General features: G+C 44.0%; 1 long non-coding RNA gene across 1 annotated transcript; it reads right to left on the bottom strand.

Annotated features, from left to right (window-relative positions):
* Positions 1-10,124: 10,124 nt before the first annotated feature.
* LOC149331697 (uncharacterized) lies at positions 10,125-18,810 on the bottom strand. The gene is made up of 4 exons (XR_016284854.1): positions 18,725-18,810; positions 18,575-18,632; positions 18,005-18,117; positions 10,125-10,307 (listed from the first exon to the last, which is right to left on the bottom strand). It is a non-coding gene; the product is annotated as an uncharacterized LOC149331697 (long non-coding RNA).
* Positions 18,811-20,657: the final 1,847 nt, after the last annotated feature.

Raw genomic sequence — 20,657 nt, 5'->3', positions numbered from 1 at the left:
ATTTCCCATGTTTTCATTCTTTCTTTGTGTGCTTAAACTACTTAAACTGATATGATATGCTTTCTTCAATTCTAAGCCAACTTTCTCAATAATAACTCACCTTGTAAGCAATGCATATAAGCAGAAGTAATTTACAAGGCACAATTCATTTGTCCGTAGGTGTCGCAAATACTCAAAATCGGCAACTTGGTATTGGTTAGCAGCAAGGAAAACCTTTTTTTCATTGTAATAAATCTTGCTACTGTGTAGATATTTGTGTATGTTGCTGTTGAAATGAGGTCCTCGATGTGAGCATGGTCGGCCGTAATTTCATGGCACTTTGTGCACTGCCAACTTCGTGCTTCTGCTAACAAGGTTTTTTGAAGTGCTGTTCCAAGAGCTGGGATCGTGTATTGTTGGGACCAGCTTAGCGAGAACCACTGAAACTTGCAGAAGCACAATGAGTCCTTCAACTGGGGCTATTTGATCTTGCAGTGTAATGATCATTTTAATGTTGGATAGCTGTAATTCAGCTCTTGCTGTCTTATTAATATGAGTGGTAGACACCTTTGACCATGCCCCGAAATCTCAACTTTACAATCCAGAGGTATGGACACGTTATACAAAAAGTGTTTCAAATTGTGCTCCTAGGTATTACATGTTTCGAGAAATTTTTTTACCAGTTTTGGCATTGGCAGAGCAGCAAAGGCGGGTATTAAATTTGAATCAAAATAGTTATTTTACCACACATTCTAAAATTGTCTGCAATTCTAGTTAAAATTTGGGAGTGATATTAGGATGGCAAGATGTTTTTAACATTTCAAATGCCCTTTTTTTGATGCCAAATTTGTCAAAACAATATTGATATTTCTTTTGCTTTACTATAACTTTTTCTTTCTTTTTACCATTCAATTTCAACACTACAGAGAGTCTTGTTTTCTGTTTTACAACTTCTATTTCTTTCCTCTGGTGCACTGATTTTCAGCGTTTCACGAGCACTACAATGAGCCCTATATTTCATCACGTAATGACCACATGTTTAAAGTCTGTGTTCTCGCATGTCATATGTTCATTTTATCCACACACCAGTAACGACTGGAACTACTTTTTTGCCTTTGTCACTGTGATCGTCAATAACATCGCCTTCAAGAAAGCTGCAACTGATTTGTTCTGTTAATAATTTGTTCTGTTCACCCATTTCTCTAAATAATGCCCTTGAGCCTTGAGAGTGAATAAGTAAGGTGATGGAACGAAATATTTTAACGCATAATTTCTTTAAATTCAAATTGAATTTTCTTTTCGTGCAAAGAGGGAGCAGCCACAAAAAGCTACTGCTGTCAGTGGCTTGACAAAGTGACCCAACAGGTGATGGCAAATGCAGTGTATATACCGAAACACTGAATGAAAAGCATGGGCAAGCCGCCATGATGGCTTAGTAGTTGTGGTGCTCAGCTGCTGACCTGAAAGATGTGGGCCTGGTCCCGGTCTTGTTGGCCTCATTTCAATGAAGGCGCAATGCTAGAGGCCTTTTGTACTGTGCGATGTTGGTGCACGTTAAAGAACCCCAAGTGGTCGAAATTATCCACAGCCCACCACTACGGCGTCCTCATAGTCTGAGTCACTTTGGGACGTACGATAAACCGCATAAAACCATGGTCTCATTCTATGTGGTCGTAAACTGCACTCACATACCCATTACAGCATACTGAACAGCAGAACAAAAGCAAGTGGTCAACTGTCCTATATACGATACAAAAAAGAAGTAGGCGAATGAGCAGCATTATTTAAAGACGTGGGGTAAAGCAACAAATCCTCCATTTAATTTACTCAAAGGGAAGAAAGTTGATATATGGCACCCGCCAAGCTAAAGAATAGACAGGCACTCCAACTTAATCACCAGTAAACAAAATATATTAAGAGGAAAACGAGGTCCCAGGAAAGTTTGTTTGACACTTCAGATGTAACTGCAGCGCAAACACCCACATTCAAATTAAGGAACACACGCATACATGGATGCTGCAACAGCCACATGTGTGTCTGAGAGAGATAGAAACAGATTTATTATGATGCAACATGAAGCGCCGTGGATATCTTGTGCCAGGGTCACCAAAGCCATCTGGTCCATGTCAGCTTGTCCGATGCTATGGGTAATGCTGTAATTGAAAGTCAGTGGGGTTCAGCTTAACTTAAGGACAGCGCAGTGAGCTATGGAAAGAAAAATGATAGGTGTAACGTTAAGAGATCGGAAGAGGGCGGAGTGGGTGAGGGAACAAACGCGCGTTAATGATATCCTTGTCGAAATCAAGAGGAAGAAATGGGCTTGGGCAGGGCATGTAATGTGAAGGCAAGATAACCACTGCTCCTTAAGGGTAACAGAGTGCATTCCAAGAGAAGGCAAACAGATAGCAGGGGGCTGCACAAAGTTAGGTGGGCGGATGAGATTAAGAAGTTTGCTGGGGTACGGTGCCCGCAACTGTGCACAGGACAGGGTTAACTGGAGAGAGACATGGGAGAGGCCTTTGCCCTGCAGTGGGCGTAGTCAGGCTGATGATGATGATTATGGGGCAGAAAAGAGGGCACGTTCCTGATTAGCATAGGGATGATAGCAAATGGGGCATGCAGGGGGAAGCTCTGAGATGGTAGACAAAAAAATGGCCAGGGGTGAGGGGTGTATCTTAAGAGGATGCACTGAAGAGAACGAAGTTGGGGAGTGGTGAGAGGTTTGTCAGGAACAAGAAGGCTGCAAAAGAGATCCTCTTATGTTGTCACAAGATTATTTTGTGCCTTCATGCGAATGTGTGTGCTTGTGCTGCAGTTGCATCCGAAGTATTTCAGAAGCATTTCTTAGACTTAGAGTTGTTTTAATGCATACAAAGCATTATCATCATTGTTACTGTTATTATTAATTAAACAAAAAACCCTGCAAAGGTGTCGCAGATTAACCCCCTTCACGGAAGAGGTAAGGTCTTTCAATGCACTGATGGTTTGCTGAATAATCCATCATAAAAAGCTGATAATTTCAATCAATATTTCAGGCTTGCAAAAAGAATGGCAGTAACACAACACAACACCACTTGCGCACAAAAAAAAACTTTCACCTGCTTTAACATACATTCTGAGGCTCACGAAGGGGGATCTGGCCAGGTTAGTGCACTTACAGGTGAAATATGCCCACTTCATTGCTACCATGGTATCATCATGCTCTTGCAAACATTCCGTTCTTTTTGACTGAACGGTTTCAGGAAAATTCTGTCGTATGATTTGATAAGCTTTGATATAGGCCACTATTAAAGGGAAGGCAAAATATGCATTGAGAACTACTGACCAATTTACCTGTCATTGACCCCATCCCAAATACTAGAAAAATTCCGATTTGAATGCATGAAAAATTTTTTTAACTGTCTCTGTTTTTTTTAATCATCAGGAACGCGATATTACAAGAAGGGGCATTGCATTAATTCTTGACAAATTTGCAGCTGAGCTGTATTCGTCATTTGACAAATTGTTTAACTGCACTTTTTTTCTCAGTGTTCAGAAAATCTTTGATGTGATGAAACATAGGATTTTACCAAGCAAACTGTACCTGCTTGGCTTTTGAGCTCTGTTTTTCGCTATCCTTGAGAATTTTTTGTATAGTCGTTCATTATTAAATTAAATAACCAAACTGAACCTGTTGGTAAACTGCCAATATATAGAGGCTGGTAAACTGCTGGATTCTATTTTATCTTCCATACTCTTTAAAAAAATTTAATCACTAGTGGCTTCAGCTCGATAACTTCAGGTGCTTGGTCTTCCAGTGCATGGACAGCGCAGTTTTGCCCACAGATCAAGTACACTTTGAGACAGCAATGCATTAGTTGCAGGAAAACATAAATTATATGCTTAAATCATTTTCTGACAATGGAATTTCAGCTAACGCACAAAAAAAAATGATCTCTTTCAGGAATATTTCAAAGGCTAATGATAGAGTGGTATTTTACTTAATCGCGGTTCTCTCTCCTGCAGCTGAAATTCAATGGAATATGTGAACTGAATCAAATATTCTAGCATATTCTCTTATACTATAGTGGTAGCTTAGCTTATTATGGTATGTTTGTGTCACATTACAGAAGATTCTGTGGTTGCTCTTTAATGTGAAATCCTTGACTCTAGTATCCATGAGAAAAAAAAAATATTAGAACTCAGATATGATACTCTTAGATAAGGTATTACAATATTTGTTTCAACTCCTTCATGTTTTCCATGTGGGCAATAAAGCTTGAAGAATGTTTCCAATGTGTTTTGAATAGCTGTCTTATGTCACCAAGTGTTCGCATTTTCCTGTTTCTAGGTCTTTCCATAGTCTTTTTTACAAACAGACATTACTCATCACCATTTTTAGATATGAAACTTTTCAACAAAATCCACTTCCCATCGGAACCACAAAACTTTTGCTAGGTGCAGGAAGGCAGCACACTGGCATATATGTACCTGACAGCTTGGGTGGATCACACAAAGAGCTCTTTACTGTACCATCTGTGGACAACCTAAGGGGCAGCTGAAGCTGCTGTATTATTCTTCAGTGTTTTTCTGCATTACCACGCGCAGTTTTCTGGCAGTGAAAAAGATGTGTGTGTGTGTGCGTGCAGGTTAAATGAAAGTGCCTTTCCAAGATGGCATCTTGGGAAAGAACATAAATAAGGTGAGGCTGACAATGTATAATCGCGGCACAATAGAATCTATGTCATGAAAAGGAATTCTACTTTATAGCACACTTCTTGCAATATCACACTCTCATTATTGATACACTAGGATCAGAATGACTAACATTTCAAAAAGAAAAAAAAATAATCTGTATTTGTTGTACCTGTAATAATTGTTTCTTGTAGCTTTTGCTTGTTTTGATTTTTTTGCTTCCGGTAGGAGTAATTGCACAGTTTGCCTTTATGCATCTACAATTGTCAGGCTGTTCGTGATCTTTAATTTAATATTGTGTGAATGGAAGAAAAACAGCTAAGAGGTCTGTTACACTGTCAGGCATTCATTCATGCCTTTTCAAAAATGTGTGGGCAGAATGAGTGCAGTACATTTTATTTGTTCTGCTCAGTAAATAACCTGATTTGAAACTTTGCAAGGATTGTTCTGAACATATTGATTTATGAATGATTTATACTGCAATCTGGGCCTTTACATTCTTTTACAGGGGCTGCTGGCTCTTATTGTACTGTCTGCATTATTTTTTCAGTGAGCACAGGTTCATCTGATGGTATGTTCTTCCATGCTTCACCTTCAATGGGGTAAAATGTGTGCTTTACACAATTTTCTTGCCTCAGCAGCTTTGGTAACAACTAAAGTCAAGAGCTTTCAACCTGACATCTGAACAATAAGCAAATTATTTCTACTTCTATTTAATAAGAAAAGTTCAGCTTTGTGATGACCAAGTAACCATATGACACATGTCCCACATTGCAGTTCTAATCCCTACTGTATCTCTCTGCTTGATGAAAAGGCCATCATACCTTTCAATGAAAATTAAGTGGGTTTTGTACTGATATTGCACTTACTTGAAGGAGCTTTAAACCTTTTTTTCTACAGTCATGAAGACAGTAGATAAGCTATAGTTCAGGTGAATATAATTTGCTTTCACTGGGCAATTGCCATCTGGATTTACATACGTGCAAGGGAAACATCCTAAACTGAGAATTTGACATAGTTAAAGCTGATATGAACTAATATCGCTCAGCCTCAACCAGAAATCTGTTGGCCACAGTTTCAAATTAAGAATCATAGCTGTTTGCTAATATATGATGCCACACCTTCTCTTGCAAAGCAGCTTCACTGTTCGAGCTGGAACCAAGTGAAACTGTGTAATCAAAACTGAAGTGTGCCTGAAATATCATTGCAAATAGTTCTAGTTAATGACATAATAAAAGCCAAATGTTTGTCCTAGTCAATAGCAGGTCAACTTCACAAGCATGGCAGATTTCGAGTGGTCACCAGCTATGGAAACCACAGGGTTGTGTGTGATCTCAGCAGGGGTCAGTTGGGATTTGTCAGACTAAACTGTCTACATTTTCAGTTGATACCAGTCAAAAACCTGCATGTATTGCAGCTGTGTTAAGGCTTCTGCTGTAATCTTTCTGTGCAAGGTGTGTCCCAGCTGGGATTAGTTCTTTTATAAGGAATTAACAGCTCTTAAAGGGATCTGCTTTTACACTGGCTGAGCTTGAAAAACAGTAGTAGGGAATGAAGTGTGTATATACTTTAGTGACCGCAGTGGGAACTGCTCGAGGAAAGAGCTGGGTATGCACACATAGGCGTGGCTGCGAGTGCACCTGGCCCGTGCAGTTTCGCCCATTTGGGCACCCCAAACTCAGTGCACTGCAGCCGAGAGAATCACAATTTGAGAAATCTAAAAACTGATGCGGATATTATGGTCAGCTATAATAAGGGGCATTACTGTAACTGGTAAAAAGTTAAATATTATATATTAATTTACAAGCCTGCGGGTTAAATAAATATCTTAGCTGTATTTAATCTATTTAAAAAATTGCCACATCTTCAGTGAAACACTCTGTAGGCCATCACTTTTGGACTAATTATAGCTTGTAGAGTACTTTCTCAAAGATAAATTAGGATTGGCATATATACTTTGCAACTGAAAACTCTCACATTCACCAGCTGAATTAATTTTATTTTTTTTTGTTTCTGCAATACACGCTTTACTTATTTTCTTCTTCAGTGACTACTAAAAATTTCACATTTCAGTAAAAACCAGTTCAGCTGCAAATGTCGGTGCACATACTACGACGCATTTCGCTAGTGATTACATCTCTGTTGCAAGCAATCAACCTGTGCCAGCTCGCCCCGTTACCCATGCTTCTGGCCGAAAACCTCAACTGCAGCCATGGAATCAGCATTCTTGAATATGCATGAAATCTGTGGTCATGTTGTCCAGGTGGTGATGTATGTGATTTGTGTGCATCTGTGAGAGACAATATGAAGTTAAATTTTTTTGGGCTACACATATGTGTGTACGACCTAAGGCGAGAGTTGAGAGTGCACTCAAGTGTCCACATATAGTTGTTAAATGCACCAGAGCATCAAATGCAACAAAACACATTGCTGCAGAGTTTTTCATAGGACCGCAAAAAAAAAAAAAAGTAACAGCCAGGTAACAGATGAATGTTTAGCGTGAAAAAAAAATTTGCACTGTTGCCTGCAGTTTTTTTTTATTATTATGACGTGTGCGTCACATCCTTTTCTGGAATTAGCAAGGCTGTGTGGTTCTCAGGATCGTTCTGCATGAGCAAAGAAGACCAAACAACACAAGTGATGAGTGTGCCATTTTTTCCATGATGCTATGCCAACTATACATATAGCTCAAATTTTGATTCCGCTTCTGAGCAGCTGTCTGTGGAAGGGTTTTAGCAGCTAAGAGGGAGCATGCCTAGAGCGTGCGAAGGTGCGGTACGCGCGCTCCTCTTCGCTTTTTCGCGGTGGCCACATTAATCCCATAGGATCATCGCCTATTGGAATCTCGAAATTGTGTATCTTAAGGTGCGGGTGACAAGAATAAAGCGGATGGCAGAAACAAAACCGTCGGAGCCAACGCGCGCAACTGCATCTCGTGTGCCGTCTGCCGCGGCATAGTTTCGTTTTCGCGCGTTAGGGTCGTTCGCGCTGGCATCACAGCGGCGATGTAACTGTGCCAACAGCCGCACCAAAAATCACCTATTCAGTAAGCGCGCTCACTTTGTCGTGGGGGCTTCCCGCCAGAAGTCGCCTAACACAGCGGCGGACAAGCGCCGATAGAGTGTATAGTTTCGCTTTTTCTACCCGGCACTGACATTGCACACGCATTGAACAAATGCCGGAACGGTGTAAACTATCATCGCGAGGCGACTTCCGCGGCATGCGATGCGGAAATAATGCAACAATTGCATTATGTAACAGATACAGGCGATCGAGTTTCAATTACGTATACATGGGTTTCGATCTATGGCAGCTGGACTGGCTCATGAAAACGTAGCACTGGTAAAACGCAGCAACCGCGAACGTAACAGCGGGGTTCTACTCGAGGTTTGTTTTGCAGGAAAAAAAAAATCAATCCTTCCACTTTTCATTGTGAGGACTATAGAAGCGCCAGCTGCGGAACAACATATAACGCGTACTTCCATCTCGTATCGATATCACCGTTTCGCTGTACCGCACGCAAGCACCACGATCAGTGCTTTTAGTGGCAAAACCTATTGAGCACGACCCTTCCTCAAACACACGCACTCACGGAGAACTCTCGTTGTTTCGTGCTCGCTTTCTTAGCTCAAACTTTTGGTCAAATTCTATTCGAACTGAGGGTGCCAAGAGTGGGCACGTGTGAGCGGCACGGTGGTTTTGTAGCCGCATGCTGCTCTCTTTGAGCAGTCTTATATTTATGTTTGTTGCGAGTAAACTTTTGAGATTTGCGCCAAGACTTTTGAAGATGAAGGCAAGGACCATCACGTTTAGAGCCAAATTGTGCGCGCGCCATGAAAAGGATATATATATCGTTGCAACGCCACGCGCCAATGGTCGGGCATATCTCGAAGTCTCAATACTTCAAACTGTTAAGGGACTGAAAATTTGTTCAAATCATGCCGATTTGAAATTAAAGGTAAGGGGACCGAAAATAGAGTTCGGAATAAAGAGAGCCCGACCAGAGGGTTTAATGCATTCACTGGTCTTGTCATTCTTATGCGACCGTTCATCAGCACTGGCAGCATTAGCGGCGCCTCATAGATGCCACTCGATCGGCCTCGCATGTTCTAAAATAAACTGGCCCCACGTCGTGACAGGAGCACAGGGGAAAAAAAAAAGAACTATAGTGAAGCAGCCGCAAAGACCACAACCCACACCAAGCAACGCGCGCATAGTGCATGTAATGACCCTTCATAGACTGTCGGTCCGGGGGCTGTCGAAAGCACGATGGCCACGTGCAGCACGCTGCATTGCCATGCTTCATCATCGGTCAGGACAGGTAAGCTGTACGGCCGTTGAATAAGCGTGTACTACCGGCAGTTTTGTCGCACTGAAATACGAGATTTTGACGGGACCGAAGTACCTTTTTGTAAATAGCGCAGATTTGAATGAAGCGATTTTTGTGTGTGTACAGTACACACCCTACATACCTCTCGGGCAATAATGGCCCTTAGCAGCTAAGCAAGGTTAGAGCAAGAAAAAAATTAAATCTGACATTAGCAAGTGACGCAAATTCAATAAGGCACTGTTCTGTTTGAGGAAAGATAGGTCAGAAATGGTAAGAGAAGACTGTAAATCGAATTTGCCAAATATCGTTTTAATCATTTAGGGCCCTTTGTTAACAGGTAAAGACCAACATTACCCAGTTTGTGCACCCAAAGCATCATCATGAAAACTGGGCGAAACCCAATTCCTGCTCAAAAAGTGTCTTCAAGAGAAATGTAGTTTGCAACAGACTGAAGCTACCGTATTGAAATTGGCAGATGTCTTGAACCTGAAAACAATGGATGAACTAGCCATGTGATCTTTTCCAGGTCGTGTTGCATGCCATGAATTACCGTGGAAGAGTTTTCTTTATGCTCTTTCAGAGTGCAGTTTCGGGAGATACCAATTTCACTAACTGCCAGCGAGAGCCAAACGCTACAGAATCTGCCTCATTTGCAGTGGGTTGGAACCCCAGTAGTGCTAGGATGGTTGCCTAGCCTTTTTGAAATACCAACAAAGACCATTCAGTTAAAAGCACCCAGATTACAATATTCAGCACTATTTCCTAGCACTGTCAGTGCTGTATGAGGTGGTGGTATAGGCAGAAGCATCCCACATCAAGGGATGGTCCCTCCTATGCATTGAAAGTACATGTGCAGCGCCCACGAATATTCATTACCTGATCTACATTTTCACTGGGCTTCAGTACCCTTCTAGCAGTAGTCTCGGAGCAGCTTGTCAGTGAAATTTCTTTTCCTCATTAACTTTGTGCAGCATTTTCTGCTGCAGGGGCATAAACAGAAAGGCAATATGCGGCTCTGCAGAGGAAACAATGTGGAGGCTGGGTATGGTCTCAACCGACTGTTTTGAAACATGATTTTTCTATAGGGCCAGCCAAGTTGTTAGTAATCTATTCATATGCTTCATTAATCACCGACAAGGCATGTTGGTAGGAATACTTTATTTGGCACAGCAGTTCTGGCAGCAATGGGTATATTGTCATTCTGCTTGTAGGCCAAGGTGCAGACTTGTGAGCACGTTCTTGAGCCAGTAGCCTGGAACGATGAATAGGTGCCTCGGACCAGAGAATGCTGCGTCATGCAAGGTCGGTTGCTGCAGTCCCTCCCCTAGTGTCAGCCATATGCAGGGTTGGATGCCATGAAAAGAGAAAACAAAAGTGGGCAAGCTCAGAAAAGTAAAATGCAACTAATAAACCACTAAGAGAAACCCACAAACAAATGCACAAAAAAAATGGAATGCATGCAAGAGAGAAAAAGATAAGGACATCTCCCAATTGTGTTCAGGAAAGTAAAAAGAGCGCTAAATTCTACACAAACCACACAGAAAGATGGACAGGACGGGCGCTGCTGTCTTTCTGTGTGGTTTGTGTACAATTTAGCGCTGTTTTTAATTTCCTGAACACAATGTCACACCAACTAGCCCAGCAAAAGGTACTGTTAAACATCTGCCAACAGACTATCGCAGCAGCCTACACACTCCTTAGTGGCCTTGTGCATGGACATTTGAAAGATCTTAAAGGATAAAAGCAACATTGTTGAAGATGTGCTGGAAGAACCACACACAAAAAGAAGTGTGCACACAGCTCAAGAGAGAATGAAAATAGTCAAGACAAACATCGAAAGGGTTTCACTGGGTCAGACCAGTACTAATTAAGAGAATCAAATGATCACGTTTCAAATCTTGGCAGTTAAGCTTGGCCAGCCCACAACACTGCCACATTTCCTTTTGCGGCTTCCGACGCTGGCACACAGGAGGTCAAAAGCTCCATATGCTAAACCCAAAACCTTAAAATGGGGGGACACACACCAAATTTTTGGTTGGCGTCTGTTTCAAATATTGCATTGCCCCAGGGCACATATACATGACACATGCTGCACGATTCATATATGCACTATAAATAATTTATTACCGCGTTACTTATACTGAGCGGTTTCGCTTTCTGAGCGCCGGGGTGTGTTATGACGTCACTCCCAAGGAAGAGCATCAACCCTGGTCACGCGGGCCCCAAAAGTAGAGACAAAGGGACTGCTGCGCTGTCTGCTCTCGTACACATGCTGTGCATAGCAGGGCATTTTGAATTGCCGGCCAGTACTATGACATGCTTAGCAAAGCCAAGCGGGTGAGGGGCAACGTCGAGTTCTGAAACCAAGCAGCGCACTTGGGACGATCTCAAGTCGGAATACGCGATTTCAGCGTTGTATTTAGCTTTGGAACACTCCGTCCATTCCAAAAGGATAAAAGGGTGCAACAATTTCTGGGAGTCTTTTTGGTGATCTCACGAGTATATTGTGAATTCATAAGCAGATAAAATTTGTTTTGTACAATGTATTTTTAAAATAAATATTTGCTTTCCTTGTGCTTTGCTGCGTATGAAATTAGAGCTAGTTCTCAGCAATGTTGCTGTTCCTGTTGCAGTTTGGATAAGCCCTTGTGATCTAGATGCCAACTGAAAGCAGCATCTGCTTGCATTTGATGAAATGCTCACAGTGCAGTGCATTGCTGCGATCCACATTGCACATAAAATAAGAATCTAATCCCACTCAAACAAATATCTTTTTGCGTGCTTTACATAGTCGAGTTTCCTTGCGGTGTGGACGGAATAACAAAAATCTGCAGACAAAAAGACTAAAATGTAGCCGTTAAATGCATTCCCGAGTTAAATATGCTATCTAGGCGAGCTGAAGCATTCAACAAAGAAAATTAAAACTGGGCGTCCAGCAAGCTACTAATTTTGAATTCCCGACGGCCGAAGCGAGAAACATAGTGGCGATAATAATGGACAGTATACATGATCAATTCACAGAAAAAAATTAACGAAGCCGCAAAAGCTGCATTGCAAGAGATTTGCTTCCCCTGTTTGAGAAAGCTCCTTTTACGAAGTCCATCTCTTTATTATAGGTGGCTACCCTTTTCTTTATTCTTCCCAGCATTTGATGTTCTCTACGAAGTGCGTGTCAACATCAGTTTTGATTTTGAAGCAGACAATAGTAATAAAATTCACAGCAAATACAGCTGAATATTCTAGAGTAGTTCAGATATCAATACAGATAGTTAAAATTACAATACAAACATGTTTCCCCAAAATGCAGCAATAAAACTGACTATTCCACACCAATATTTTACTTCTCATAATTTATCACATCCTAATGCTTACCGAGCATTTCAATGAATGAGGGGAAATCATGTAGAATGGTAAAATTTGCCTAAAGCATAAATGTGTGCAGGGAAAAACCTGACAGCTTGAATTTGCAAGCTGGCAAGTGGAGGTGCTCTTGCCACAGTTCGCACTGAAAAGGCGTATGACGTGATGTGCACACTGCTGAGAAACAAAAGATTACACAAAAAATCAATGAACAGCAGCTTAAGCTACAACGTGAGTGAGAGCTTTAACAAGACTGTCTTCCACGCTGCTTCGTGACACCTAGAGACAGCTCCAACCGTGGAATGCTGTCCCGGATGCATCATTCTTGACGGGACATGGCCCGCTTAACTCTTGTGTATGGGTTTAACCACACTGGAACCCCTAGCCATAACGGGCCCACAAATGCTGGCACATTTCAATTCAAAATCTGTGCAGCAATTTCGGCAGCTGTTTTCCTTCTCACCAGACGAAAAGTGCCTCAGTGATCTGGGCTCTTAGATTTGGAAGTTTCTTAAAATTATGCTCACAAGTTCCTGCTCTCTTTTAATGGTTCATAAGAGTGGTGGTCATATGTGCTTTTACAGAAGAAACAAAGAGCACCACTTTGAGAAAATGCTGGAAAATTATCTAAACAAAACACTCCGCATGCTTTCAGGGGATTCATAAACTGCTCATTGTACTGCCAGAGATTATTTCAGGCTTTCAAAGGATGGTTTTTCCATCAGTGAAAAGTACTGCCGTTTCCTGCCTTTCCAATGAAGGCGCCCTATGCTCACACTGGCATCCCTTTCGACAGCAGCAATGCCATGAGAGAAGCACCAAGAGATTTCCATAAAAAATATCAGCTTCCTATGACCTTATCACAGCTCGAACCACAGAGAAACTAGCCTGTTTGTTTCTGCAATGGCCTACAAGATTGACTAGGCCTGAGAGCAAGATTTTCAGTTTGATTTTGATGCCACGCTAGGGTGGCGTGGCTCCTCGCATGAGTACACTGAAAGTGCATGAATTCTTTACATTGCTATGACTACGGCTTATTCCACAGAAAATACTTTTGAATGCAGCTATGTCTATCCATATGCACTAGCCCAAATTAACTGTCGAGTCTGGGAACCTGTACAGAATGAACCAGTATATACAATGCTCACATCATGGACGACAAGAAAAAGACACCCAAAACAGACAGGCTGCCATGCCTCATACATGTTAGAAGCAAAATGTGAACAGACCGTGTGCTGGGCACTCGCAGTACCATTGAAACTTGTGGCAGACTACTGCGTTAATTTCAGTCAGTCCTTTTTTCCAACTTAGCCACTTTCTTGACCGTACCCCTCACAATTCACTCATTTTTCCAGGTAAAGAAAATTCCCCTGATGATTCAAGGTTGCTAAACACCCTGTAAAGCCATCACAGCCCTTCAGAGAAATATAGTAGAACCTTGCTATTCTGTTCTTGGTTCGTGTAATGTGCCGTATAACAAACCCAAAAATTATGCGTGTTACACTATTTTTCTTCACAATATAAATCCTGGATAACTTTGTGGAACGATTCCCTGGTGTACATGTCCATAATTTTGTCAAATTCTGACGGCATGGTGCATTCAGAGACCAAGAGGAAATGCCAGCCAAGCTAGTCATCATTTTTCGATACTTTGCCCAAATGCACCTGAGAACTGCGGAGAAGGCCATGAAAAAAAAGCAAGGAGACAAAGCATCTTAAGAGCAGCGGCGGCTCCTCCACACTACACAAATGCATTGAGACAAAGTATCTCAAAACGCCAAGTAATAGTTGATGGACTGGATGTGCCATGAAGCTCCAGCCCCATGAAAAACGAAAATATGGAAAGAACTTGCAAGTGCTAGAAAAGGAGCTTTCCAAAATTTGTGCCAGCACACACACACAAAAAGTTTTAATGAAGTGAAAGTGCCAATAAATGCCAGGGATTAGGAAATAGTGCAAAACCTGGACATGGAGACAATCGTGTGCAGACCAGCAATCAAATTTTTCGAAGCTCCTAATTCAAGCTTCTTTCTTCCTCCAAGGGCCATGCCGCAGCTGACTGCGCTGGTGAGCTTTTTTGTGGCTATACCTGCGAAGTTGGTATAGTCAGAGCTGTGCACGAAGTACCTGGCAAATACGTGCCAGGTTAGTGCCAAGTGAGAGGGCATTTTCTGTGGCTGGAGGAGTCGTTTCAGCTAGAAGGGAACTACTTTTGCCAGACCATGTGGTGCAGCTGGTTTTCCTTCACGACAACCTTTTACGTCATCCCAGCAAAGCGCTTTTGTACTGATGGCAAGCTAGCCTTAATCAATGCTGTGTACTAGCCATCTTCTCTGATATTTCCACTCTTCTAAGAATTTTGTTCGAGACTTTGATAGTTTTTGTGCACCGACACACACCTTTTGTGTTCATTTCATCATCGATAGCTGAACTGTGATGTTCTTGGGTGCCCAAATAAATGTTTTGTAGTGATTAAATGCGTCTGTCCTTCATTATTCGATATCCGGAACGAAGTATTCATATTCGATTCGTATTCGAAAAATTTGATATTCGCACACCCCTAATAATAAGACATGTTGCTGACATGCCTAGCCTACTTGCAGCTGCTTGACGCATCTGGAAAGAGAGAACTCTTCCCTCCCACTGTAAGGAAAGGGGGGTGCCAGCCTGTGCCCACCACACCCGAGGCTCGTCACTAACCTGTTTGCAAGTGCTGGTGCACGAGCAGCCACGACCCTAGCCATGCAGATGTGCCACTGCTATAGCTACTGCTTATCGCTGTCACATTCAGTTTCAGTTTTTCTCCATGCACCGCACCTACCATTGCTGCGTTGCCGGCTGATCTGCGCCACTGTGCAGCTGTGGTCCAGCCCCTTCTCATATTACCAACGCTGTCATGGATAGCGTGCTTCTCAAATGAAATAAGCTGCAGTGTGTCACATTGGGGCGAAGCTCTCAGTATTGACAGCCACGCTGCCTGTGAAGGGCTCTTTGCAGATGTTCTGCAGCAGGATGGCAGTGTCATCATCCCCATCAGCCTGACTACACCCACTGCAGGGCAAAGGCCTCTCCCCCCATGTCTCTCCAATTAACCCTGTCCTTCGCCAGCTGTGGCCGCCGTATCCCGGCAAACTGCTTAATCTCATCCACCCACGTACCTTTCTGCCGCCCCCTGCTATGCTAGCCTTCTTTAAGGACCCTTAAGGACCAGCGGTTATTTTGCCTTCGGATTACATACCCTGCTCAAGCCGCATTCGAGGCTGAACGGTAGCTATGCAGTTAAAAGGTTTCATGTGCACATTTTAAAAAATTGATCAGGAATCATTATTTACCAGGTAAGTGGATATATTCAGGCCGCTTTCAGTTTGGGCATATTGCCGCTTTGCACATAGTTTTTCTGCAGTGCTACGAGGTACGCCTTAATGAGGTTTCACTGTACTTATGAGTAGTAAGGTTGCTGAATTTGATGCGTCTCAACGTGAAATCTGAACTGACTGATACACCTCCTGCAGTGAGGCCCATGACCCAAGTGTAAAAGTGAAGTTCTGATCTACTGCTATGCGATGCATTCAGAACAGGCGCTGCCCTTGATGGCCTCACAAATAACTTTGACAACAATGGCAACACAGACATCAAAGTTTGCTCTCCACCATTGGTGCCATGTTTGCTGCTGCTCTAATGTCATTTTCCACAGTGGCCCACTCACAACTCACCTCAATCCTGGTAAATACAAGGGGGGGGGGGGGGGGGGGTACTGTGCACAAAAAGACATGGACAAGAAGATAACACAACAAGCGCAGTATGGACAAGAAGATAACACAACAATGTTCTTGTCCATGTCTTTTTGTGTGCAGTACCCCCCCTTGTATTTACCGTGATTGACCGACTAGCCCAACAACGTACACCTCAATCCTGACCGCGGTGCCAAACCAGCAAACAACCTATAAGTGGTACTGTGCGGATGGATCTTATGGCCATGCCACTGCTCTAATTACATCACACCACTTTCTCTCAGTCCCATGGCGACATTCCGAGCAAAGGTGGGGGAAGGAGGAAGTTGGAGCACCACAAAATGCAAATGTACAACAGGGACACAGTGCAGTGGCCTCGCTCAAAGCTCTTGCCCAGAGCTCAAACAGCACAGGCATGACTGGCTGAGCTTACAACTTTTGTCACACCCAAGTTGACAGCTCACCAGCCACACACACCGCAACAATCACACACGCCAACAGTGCAAGATCTGGCGATACGATGTTAAGCCATCTGTGCTTTAACCAACCCGAAATTCTTACCACTCAGTCCAGTAGATGACCTCGGTTCTCTCCGGCGATACACCCAGCCATTACTGTTCACAGCTATGGTAAATTATTTCGACCTCTCAGATTCCCTCACCAAGAGGCATGAGGTCAATTGATTACTGTTTGGTTCTTCGGACCAAGAGGCATTAAGGAATAACTACAATTTCTGGGTAAACACTCCCTGAAGGGGCCACAGAAAATCCTCCACCAAAGCTGCAAATTATACTGTTTGAACAGAAACTGCTTTTTGTTGTTCATTTATCAGTTTATCTGTACCTCAACGGCCCAAAGGCAGCATTACATAAGGGGTGGGCTGACATGTAACCTCCTGCCACAGAATTTTTCACAAAAAGCAAACTGAAGAGCTAAACTGCCCATCCCCATCCTTGAGGCTTTTTTTCCTCTCATAATTCCTGCTGCACTGGAAGCCCTACGTTGGTGCTTGAACCTGAATGCCACACACCCATAGGTGCGCCGCACACATCTTTTATCAGCATAGCGCCACATAAGATCATGACAATGCCGCATTTGAGGTGAAGAGGTGCAAGTACACAAAACAGTAGGAACGAAACGAAAACACTAATGCTGTGTGAGTCATCCCTGAGCTCCATCTTTTGGCTGCCTCAAAAAGTGAAACTGCAACAAAATATCAACTTTTAACTTGTGGGGGAAAAAAAAAGAGACAAACATAGAAGGAACAACATAAACAACGCCTCGTCCTTGTCTTTCCATGTGTGCTTCAAATATGGGAACTACTCCCTCGTTCAGCTACCAGTCCTACCTACATTCGCGTATGGCTTTTCGCCTCTGCTTGTCTCTAGGGGCACAAACGTTCCCGGTTTCACAGCAGGAGGCCCACTCTCAAAATTATAATTTGCTAGATCCATAACAGCCGAGTTGCTTTGTTCACTATACAGGCAGGCTTTGTTCACCTGGGGTCTGCAGGTGAAAGCCATATTAAGAGTTAATGTTCCCACGTTTTCTTTGTTTTTTCTTTCTACTTGACAGCCAGGGCGAAAAACTGCCACTCACCCGTGCAAAGCAAATGGCCACATAATCATCATAACCACAATGCCCTGTCACACAATGCAACAGTGCCTTGTGAGCTTCACAAGCTTCCAAAATATCAAAGGACATCAAGCACTTTGTCCACAATGTTCCCCTTCTTAAGGCCTCTTTGCAGTATCACCTGTAATAAGCTCTTAAGATTAGAGGCCTTAAAAGAAATCTTGCTTTTCCAGTTGCCTCACGCGCTCCATGCTAGTTAGCTACGTGGGTCCAAGCACCTTCCCCGTGTAATACCGAAGCTCAGTGCAGGTGGCACAGCACTAGTTTTAAAATTCACAGGAGGTGGAGAGCTCACCTAGTGGCGCCTTAAAGCCTTTGCTGCTTCCGCATTCTATCGTCCCATTTTGTTCAGCCTCTGCGCCAGCAAGAGAACGCCGGACTCGATGCAGGAATCGGGAAGGTCCGTGCCTACAAGTAAAATGCATTTCGGTTTTTCAAGTGCCGTTTTCTGAAATGAAAATAAATTTAAAAGAACATGTTTACGCGCTGCAGACACCAAAGCGTAATCGCTTATCTCGCCGCAATTAGTGCCCCTGTTTCGGAAAGCGGCTCGTATGGATAAACAGCAACACAACTGTAAAATGAACCATTAAATCAGTAACCTAAACACTTTCCTATTAGCGGGGGCACAAAAAATCGGACCGCGCACAAAACTCATCGCATAAACGGTTAGTTCAACCGGGCTGTTGTCAAAAGTTTCCCGCCTTTTTTTCGGGCGCACGCTAACCATACGTGTTTTACATGACCAAAAGTTACGTTGGGCCGGGCTGACAAAAGGTACAAAAACTTACTCAGCGCATATTCTCTTCTGTCGAACTGCACTGAGCTTTTCAGCAGAACTCAGGATAAAACAGACGAGTCTCACCTTTAGGGCCTTTGTGTCCACTGCCGAGCAAGCGGGCTCAGTGCTAGTCCTGGGTGATCTGCAAACACAAAATATTCGGGCGCAAGGAAGTTCAAAATGAAATGCCGAATGCCATATAACGGGCAATCACTCAATACATACAATACATACCAAAAGACAGGAAGAACAGAGAAATTGCTCACGGGCAAAACGAGCGCGCGTACCTCCCACCGTCCGGCCATTCTCCTACTGCAAGCAAATGCTCGGCTCGCTCGGCTGTAGCTCGGCTCAAACATGACAAAAACAACAAAAAAAAATGGCCGGACGTGGCGTCATTTTTCAAACCGGATGCGACGTCACGGGTGGAAATAACGCTTGCGTTATTTCGACCGGGTCGCAGGAGACACTTCCAGCGGACGCCAGGCGCGCAAGCCGGACCGCAACGGCCGGGCAGCGGCAGCTGAGCGGCGGTTGTGGCAAGAAATTTGCTCGTATTACAGTTGCTGCTTCTACCAGCAACTTGGAATTGTTCAACGATCCTCAAAAATGATCTATTTTCCACACTTCTTGCTCCCACAGTTTATTATTTACGTGCAGAAAAATCCTTAGCTCATTTTTATGACGCCAGCGGACGGGATCCAGGTTTGCCGGCCGGCCTGCAGGCTCGCTGTATTTCACATTCGCACCAGAGAAGACAAAACAGTCATGCTATCAGAAAGGCTGCCTGTTATATTAGAGCAGTGGCAGCATCCCTAGCTATCGGCAACGACGCCGCCTGCGGACGCGCCGGGCGATGAACTGCGAGACTTGCCGGCGGCCCTGGTCGTCGCTAAGCCTACCTGGTTTTGCATCGATACTATCGATACCGCAGCTGAGGGAGCTTCGGAACTGGTCAGCACCGTAAAAGGTACTACTCTCGTCACCGCTTTAACAGCGAACCTGTCCCATAATAAAATAAAGATATGCTCGATTTCCGCGACGCCAGCGGAGCTAGCAAATGCCAGCTATGCGAGCGGCGACCAGGCAGTAAATAAAGCGGTCATGGGATGAAATTTGGTTGTATCGCCGAATTAAATACTGCCAGCAACTCGGCATCAGCCAACGATCCTCAAAAATGATTCATTTTTGGCATTCATCTTTTTAGTGCTTGTTATGAGCGTGAACAAATAACACTAGCGTGTTTTTCCGACGCCGGCGGCCGGCATCCAGGCTGACAGGCCGGCCCCGAGAAACGCGCCCCCACGTCATTATGACGCTGGCGCTCCGCGCGCTCGCATTCTGCCCCTTGTCAAAGCGACGCGCCGCGTGCGGCCAGTCATTGGGTGCATTTGTTTTTCAGTCCCGGACTGTCCGGGACTACTTGCGGACTCGAGTCCGGTATTGTTTTTCTCGGGCAGCCCGAAAGCTCCGCCCACCTGCCTGCATCGCCATAGCAACGCGTTCGTTTTTAGCCTATGGCAGTCCGCGGGCTGCTGAGAAGGCAGCAGACGACGGCTGCGCGCCGCGCTGGCAGCCATATTGAGTTAGACTCCGTGTGCATTTTGAGTACTTTTCGTGTTCCTGGAGGTCGATATCATGCGTTAAACCTTCAAATGAGCTCCGTATCTGCTCTCTGAGCCATCGCAAGACTTTTTGTTCTTGCATCTTCGTTTATTTTCTTGAAATCCACCGCACACGGACGCGCGTGCGAAGCTGCGAGCCCGTATTGTTTGCTCGTGTCGTCAAGAGGTTCTCGTTCGCTTGTTTTGCGACATGCTGTCTGTACGCTTACCTGAAAGCATCGCAGGTGAACCACTCGTATACTGGAGCAGCTATAGAGCTTGTTGTCAACATTTTTGCGAAGGCTTTCGTCTATCTGCGTATCCGCAACGAGTTGGGCTACTTTGTGCGAACTTCGCCGCAAGCAGTAGCGGCGAGCATACCTCCGAAGCTGAGTTCTGTAATGCACCTACGCTAAGCTGACAGTACAGTCTCTAAATCGACTCAGTATCATGATCGAGCGCACGGTGTTGCTTCGGCGTCGTAGTGGCCGTGGCTTGCATCGTCTGCTAGCAGATGACAGCGTCCTTGTACGGTAACCGAGGGGGAGCCCGGCTCTGGCGGC

Source organism: Amblyomma mixtum, chromosome 8, assembly GCF_055824585.1.
Source record: "Amblyomma mixtum isolate Tamu chromosome 8, ASM5582458v1, whole genome shotgun sequence".
Lineage (NCBI taxonomy): Eukaryota > Metazoa > Arthropoda > Arachnida > Ixodida > Ixodidae > Amblyomma > Amblyomma mixtum.
The sequence above is the reverse complement of the archived record's forward strand: the minus strand, read 5'-3'. Positions and strand labels throughout refer to the sequence as shown.